The sequence below is a fragment of the Oncorhynchus nerka genome, linkage group LG27, assembly GCF_034236695.1.
Source record: "Oncorhynchus nerka isolate Pitt River linkage group LG27, Oner_Uvic_2.0, whole genome shotgun sequence".
Classification (NCBI taxonomy): Eukaryota; Metazoa; Chordata; class Actinopteri; order Salmoniformes; family Salmonidae; genus Oncorhynchus; species Oncorhynchus nerka.
In genome coordinates this window covers 80,616,417-80,624,269 of record NC_088422.1, presented here as the reverse complement: position 1 = coordinate 80,624,269, position 7,853 = coordinate 80,616,417, and positions in this window count along the sequence as shown.

The window sequence follows — 7,853 nt, the reverse complement described above, 5'->3', positions numbered from 1 at the left end:
TGGGGACCCATGTCAAATCTTTTCAGTCTCCTGAGGGGAGACTGATACCATTTCTTGATACCATTTGAAAGGAAACACTTTGAAGTTTGTGGAAATGTGAAATTAACGTAGGAGAATATAACACATTAGATCTGGTAAAATATATTTATTTTTTATCATTTTTACCATCATTTTTGAAATGCAAGAGAAAGGCCAGAATGCATTATTCCAGCCCAGGCACAATTGAGATTTTAGACACCAGATGGCAGCAGTGTATGTGCAAAGTTTTAGACTGATCCAATGAACCATTGCATATCTGTTCAAAATGTTGTATCAAGACTGCCCAAATATCCCTAATTGGGTTATCAATACATTTTCAAGTTTATAATTGTGCACTCTCCTCAAACAATAGCATGGAATTCTTTCACTGTAATAGCTACTGCAAATTGGACAGTGCAGTTAAATTAACAAGAATTTAAGCTTTCTAGCCATATCAGATATGTCTATATTCTGGGATTTTATTTTGTTATTTACAACCTCATGCTAATTCCATTTGCCTATGTCAGCTCAACCGTCCCGTGGGGGGACACCGATCCTGTAAAGGTACTCTAACACATGCAAGAAACTTCCATAAAAAAGGTTAGGGCAATCTAAGAAAAAAAATATTTTCCTAAGAGAGTTCAGGTCCCTTCTTTTCTCTTTGATTTTGAGTTTGAGTTTAAAGACACACCAAAGCAAGGAAAACACAGAGTTATGTAGTGATGTGAATTAGGCTTGTGTTACACAGGAGAAACATGTAGGCAGAGTTATGTAGTGATGTGAATTAGGCTTGAGTTACATAGGAGAAACATGTAGGCAGAGATTTACCTTCGATTATCACGACACACATTTTTGTTTTGATTTTTCGTTGTGGTTTTGAAAGAAGTACAAGACACCCAATTGGTAGTCATCATCACTTTGCTGTGGTTATTTTACAGGTCTGAGAAAACTGACCTGACTGCTTTCATGTGCAGGTAAGTGTGCTGGCTCAGGGCTAACTGCTACCAGACCAACAGAGTCCTGTGTAGGCCCCATGTAGACAGCCAAGCTCCACCCCCAGCATCAGCCTTAAACCCCAGACCCAGCCCTCTACCCAAGCACTGTTCTCAGCCCCAGGCCCATGCCTAAACACCAACCCCAGCACTATACCTCAGCCATGTCCTCAGTCCCAGCCTTGTCCTCACAACCAGCCCTATACTCGGCCCCAGCCCTATACTTAGCCTCAGCCCTATACTCAGCCCCAGCACTATACTCAGCCCCAGCCCTGACCTCACCTCCAGCCCTAAACTCAGTTCAGGCCTATACTCAGTCCAGCCCGATACTCAGCCCCAGCACTCTACTCAGCCCTAGCCCTATAATCATCCCCAGACCTATACTCCAGCACAATACTCAGCCCAAGCCCTATACTCAGCCCAGACCTATACCCAGCACTATACTCAGACCTAGCCCTATACTCAGCCACAGACCTGTGCCTAAACACCAGCCCCAACCCTGTCCTCACCTCCAGTCCTATACTCAGCCCCAGCCCTGTCCTCACCTCCAGTCCTATACTCATCCCCAGCTCTACACTCAGCCCCAGCACTACACTCAGCCCCAGCACTATACTCAGCCCCAGCCCTGTCCTCACCTCCAGCCCTATACTCAGTCCAGCCCTATACTCAGCCCCAGCACTATACTCAGTCCAGCCCTATACTCAGCCCAAACCTATACAAAGCCTCAGCACTATACTCATCCCTAGCCCTACACTCAGCCCCAGACCTATACCCCATCCCCAGCCCTGTCCTCACCTCCAGTCCTATACTCAGCCCCAGCTCTGTCCTCGCCTCCAGTCCTATACTCTTCCCCAGCCCTACACTCAGCCCCAGCACTACACTCAGCCCCAGCACTATACTCAGCCCCAGCCCTGTCCTCACCTCCAGCCCTATACTCAGTCCAGCCCTATACTCAGCCCCAGCACTATACGCAGTCCAGCCCTATACTCAGCCCAAACCTATACAAAGCCTCAGCACTATACTCAGCCATAGCCCTACACTCAGCCCCAGACCTATACCCCAGCCCCAGCCCTGTCCTCACCTCCAGCCCTATACTCAGCCCCAGCCCTATACTCAGCCCCAGCCCTATACTCAGCCCCAGACCTATACCCCAGCCCCAGCCCTGTCCTCACCTCCAGCCCTATACTCAGCCCTAGCCCTATACTCAGCCCCAGACCTATACCCCAGCCCCAGCCCTATCCTCACCTCCAGCCCTATACTCAGCCCCAGACCTATACCCCAGCCCCAGCCCTATCCTCACCTCCAGCCCTATACTCAGCTCCGGCCCTATACTCAGCCCCAGCCCTATACTCAGCCCCAGCCCTATATTCAGCCCCAGCACTATACTCAGCCCAGCCCTATATTCAGGCCCAGCACTATACTCAGCCCAGCCCTATACTCAGGCCCAGCACTATACTCAGCCCCAGCACTATACTCAGCCCCAGCAATATACTCAGCCCTAGCCCTATACTCTGCCCAGACCTATACCCCAGCCCCAACACTATACTCAGCCCCATTCCTGTCCTCACCTCCAGCCCTATACTCAGCCCAGCCCTATACTCAGGCCCAGCCCTATACTCAGCCACAGCACTATACTCAGCCCCAGCAATATACTCAGCCCTAGCCCTATACTCTGCCCCAGACCTATACCCCAGCTCCAACACTATACTCAGCCCCATTCCTGTCCTCACCTCCAGCCCTATACTCAGCTCCGGCCCTATACTCAGCCCCGGCCCTATACTCAGCCCCAGCACTATACTCAGCCCCAGACCTATAACCCAGCCCCAACACTATACTCAGCCCCATTCTTGTCCTCACCTCCAGCCCTATACTCAGCTCCGGCCCTATACTCAGCTGCGGCCCTATACTCAGCCCCAGCCCTATACTCAGCCCCAACACTATACTCAGCCCCAGCACTATACTCAGCCACAGCCCTGTCCTCACCTCCAGCCATATACTCAGCCCCAGACCTATACCCCAACTCCAGCACTATACTCAGTCGTAGCCCCACACTCAGCCCCAGCCTATACCCAAGTCCTGTCCTCAGCCCCAGTGCTATACTCAAGCCCTATACCCCAGCCCTGTCCTTAACCCCAGTGCTATACTCCAGCCCTATACCCCAGCCACAGCATTTCCACCAATGACAGTTGAATCGGCCAGACCTCTGGTCCTGGTTTGCTGCACACAGGCACAGGAGGTTCCTCCATGGTTGACTTCAAACTCAATCCAGATGGTGCTAAAAATATTTCCTCCTCTTTTCCTCCACACATTTGTTCCTCTTCGTCTCCTGCTTGTCTCCCCCCACGTCATGTCAACCCACAGAACTTAATGATACTTTATTTCCATGTTTTTTGACAAAGGCCTGACTTCCTGCTCTTGTCCCCCCCATAAGCTAATGGGTCTGGTCTTTAGGATCTTTACCCACTTGTGTCTGACATGATCTCCATTCCTCTCTAAGACAACCTGATCTGCTGCCTATAGTAGTCTGTGATTTATATCATGGCTGACATCTGGGATGAGCTAATCACATGTGCTCTGCTCAACTTGCATGACTTGGAAACGAAGCCTGAATTTCTGAGGATTTTACGTCTACCAGTACAGTTTTATTGTTACTAAATGAGTCACTCTAAACCTCATGCTTTAAAATGTTCAGACAAAAGTGAGAACTTCTTGCCATAAAATGACACCAGTTTGCATATCACTCCACATGCCCAATGTGTCTAGCTGGAGGTTAGCAGAGAGAATAGGCCAATTCTGAACAGAATACTGGCATGGTTCTATGCTAATGAAATCCAGCAGGACTGTCATTCCTTTGTCTCAGAACAATGTTATGCATTTCCCTTCCCCAGTCTCTGCTACAGCTCAGTCAGATTGCCACTTGGACATGGTTATTTCATTTCAGTTACATTTTTCCATTCAAATCACATGCGCTATCTACAACAAGGCCTGACCAAAGTTATTTCCCTCCCTCCACTGTTTGTCAAATCTGGATCTGCCTAAAATGGAGGGCTCCTTTAAATCCATCCAACTTAGAAGCAGATGTTATGTAGCTGCAACATCAAAAGGTCTAAATGTAAGAAAGGTGAAATCATATACCTTTGATGCCGGAGATGCTGGTTATTGTAAAGTAGTTTCTGAACATCGGTTTCTAGCCTGAACCCTGACCTTGGCCTCACAGCGAATACATCATCAGATTTCAAAACCAGCTTCAGCTTTTGGTTGTTAGTGCTAATTTCTGATTTGCAGATTGTCAAGCTTACTTTGGAGAGAGCAGGGGTTGGATCAGATCTCAAGTCCCCCACCTCTATTTGCAATGGCTGCACCCAAATAAGAGGGGTCTCCTTGAAATGCAATACCACTGCTTTTAACATGTTATTCTGTTCAAGATATTTTCCTCTTCTGAAGTTAAGAGATCTAGATTGTAGACATTTCTGTCCATTTATCTCAAGGATAGGAGCATATTAGTGGACAACTCTTGGGTGGACAGAGATAGAGAAGGAGAGAGAGAGAGAGAGAGAGAGAGAGAGAGAGAGAGAGAGAGAGAGAGAGAGAGAGAAAAAGAGAGAGAAATAGAAGGAGGGACGAGAGAGAAATAGAAGGAGGGAGAGAGAGAGGAGGGAGGAGAGAGAACGAGGGAGAGAGAGAGAAAAGGAGGGAGAGAGAGAATTAGGGAGGGAGAGAGAGAGAGAGAGAGAGAGAAGGAGGGAGAGAGAAGAGAGAGGAGGGAGAGAGAAGCAGAGAGGGAGGAGAGAGAGAGCGAAGGAGAGACGAGGAAGAGATAGAGGTAGGGAGAGAGAAGAAAAGATGAATGGAGAGAGGCGCAAGGGAGAGTACCTAGCATTCGTCTGAAATATATGGTGAAAGAAGTTCCTTCAACAAGTGTCATGTTTACCTAGCTCATGGGAAAACAAGCAGACACACTCTGAGTTAGTGAGGTTGTAGAACACCTCTTTGGTACCCTGCTTAAATTCCAAGTGTCAAACACCACTGTCACCCAGAGGTGTTGAGAGTAAACAGACAGAGTTGCCTTGGGGCTACTTGGTAGGGGGAACACAACACACCCCCATGATGTAGACATGTTTCACCATAACACGCATCACACTGATAGATGGACATTTTCGAAAAGAATCGTACTGCAACAGAAAATGTGAATTATTATGTTGATTATAATTAATGGACATTTGTGAAGGGGTTGATACATTGTATGTTAGGGCAAACCAGGTCTGAAATTTCAAAATGGAAATTACTCCTTTTTTAAACTCAAATACGCTACAAATGTGCATTTCCTGCTGTGCAGGAAAATCCTCAGCAACAAAAGAGTGTATCACCAGGGCTGTGTTGCAAATAGCTCACTATCCCCTATATAAAACATCCCTGTGGGCCCTGTGGTGCATTATATAGGGCATAGGGTGCTATTTGGGGTTCTAGCAGAAAGTGGAGGCATGAACTAGCTTGTAACACTATGTCCTATGTTCTGCTGTGTTCTGCACATGGTCCCCCTGTGTCTGTGTTGGATCTTACCATGGACTTTTTACTTGACTGAGATGTATGTTCTATGCTGACTACAGTCTGTATATGTCTCTCCTTGGTGGGATGCTGTTCAGTATGTCTGGAGTGTTCATGGTGCTGACTGTGGTACGGTGTGTGTGTGTGTGTGTGTCTCTCTGTGCATGGTACATGTGTGTATGTGTGAGTGTGTTTGACCTCTGTCAATGTGAGTGCAGAAGCAAAGGGAGAGGAGAGGAGAGCTGCACCACTATGCTGTGCGGTCCTCTAATCTGTTCACTTAGCCCGGGCTTTGGAGCTTGCTGTGCTTCACTACATCTCAAGCTCCCTCATCACACACTCCTGGCACTGACCCCGCTCAGCCTAGAGACTGTACTCTGTGTGCCTTTATACTGGCCTGGCCTCTGTGTGGGTTCAGCCAGACTAGACTGTCTCTGTGTATGTTTAGTTTAGCCTTGCCTGGCCTCTGTGTGGGTTCAGCCAGACTAGACTGTCTCTGTGTATGTTTAGTTTAGCCTTGCCTGGCCTCTGTGTGGGTTCAGCCGTTCTAGACTGTCTCTGTGTATGTTTAGTTTAGCCTTGCCTGGCCTCTGTGTGGGTTCAGCCAGACTAGACTGTCTCTGTGTATGTTTAGTTTAGCCTTGCCTGGCCTCTGTGTGGGTTCAGCCAGACTAGACTGTCTCTGTGTATGTTTAGTTTAGCCTTGCCTGGCCTCTGTGTGGGTTCAGTCAGACTAGACTGTCTCTGTGTATGTTTAGTTTAGCCTTGCCTGGCCTCTGTGTATGTTTAGTTTAGCCTTGCCTGGCATCTGTGTGGGTTGAGCTAGGCTTGAAGGTCTCTGTGTGTGTTTAGCCTGGCCTCCGTGTGTGTTCAGCAAGACTAGACTGTCTCTGTGTGTTTTTAGCCTGGTCTGGCCTCTATTCACTGTGAATCAGTCCACACTTGGTTCTGTATTTTGTTCATGAGTCTAACAGAGATCCACATGTTCATTTGATTGAGTCACACATACTGTATGTATGTATAGTTTTATGAACACTAGCCACAGTATAACATTTTTGGATTGTATTTTATGGGTTGTAATATGGCTGGAACTTCAATCTGTGAAATGAGCAACAGACTTGAATCTGAGTTTTACCCAGTGTAGGAGTACTGACGAGTGTGTTACTCTGTGGTTTCATCACATGGGGAGAATCAATCTGAAAATCCCATTATTTCTGTCTGGTCTGGTCAGCAGTGTGTTGCATGTCTAGTTTGTTCTCTGCTGCTGGGGAATTACTTCCTCCTCCCATCCACCCTCCCTCATCGCAGAAAAGGCCTCCACATGATCAATAAGTAAAGGGCAGCGCAATTCTAAGATGTAGAGATTTTTCTTTAGAGGACTGGGACTCCAGTCTGAGATTACAGAGCAGCTCTTTGTTAGGCTGACGGGGCAGAGGAGAGGACAGATGAAGCCTTACAGAAGAACTAGGAAGGAGATCCCATCCCAGCCTGTGAATATTTTCCACCAGTGGACCGAGAGAAACCTACCCACCTTGTGTACTCCAACAGTCTTTAATTCATCAAAGCAGGCCTTTACATGAAAGGGCTGGTTAAACTTTGATGGAGGGTGAATAAGGAGAGATGTGTAGACAGATAGATGGTTAGAAAGGCAGACAGACAGACACATACAGATAGATTGACAGGCAGACAGGCAGACAGACTGACAAACAGAGGCACATTTTTGAAAACTCTTATATTGGCTGTTCTGGTCAGAAATTCATGATGTTTTGAACATCATCGCTCGAAGATGAATGGTCAGCATGGTAGATAGTGATGGTCGATGACTCTTGTGGTAATTTTTGGGGTTATCCCTAATATCCTACGGTCCATGTTCCTGTAGTTATCGTTGTGTTAACTGAGATATAGACAGCCATTCCTCAGATGTTTCACTGACAGGTATATCAGACTCACAGCCCAGAGGATTGTGGAAACCAACTACATGTCTCTCACTCATTTCACTAATCATGCAAGAGCCTCAATCACTTACTCAATTTGACATTTTAATATAAATAAATATCAACTTGACTCAGTGAGTTTATCAGTCGTGTTAGAAGTCTATGGAAATAGTGTATTAAAGCCCTCTGAGCCTGTGGATCCCTGTTTCTTCCTCTCTTTTAGCTGTCAGATAGCAGGAGATGTTACTGAGGAAGTGTGTCTTCCTTTGAACCTGAATCGGAGGTAACCTGAAACCAAGCACTTGGTGCACAGTAGACAGGACTAATGATGAGATGGTTAATGTTGAAGTGTCAAATAGCCCCA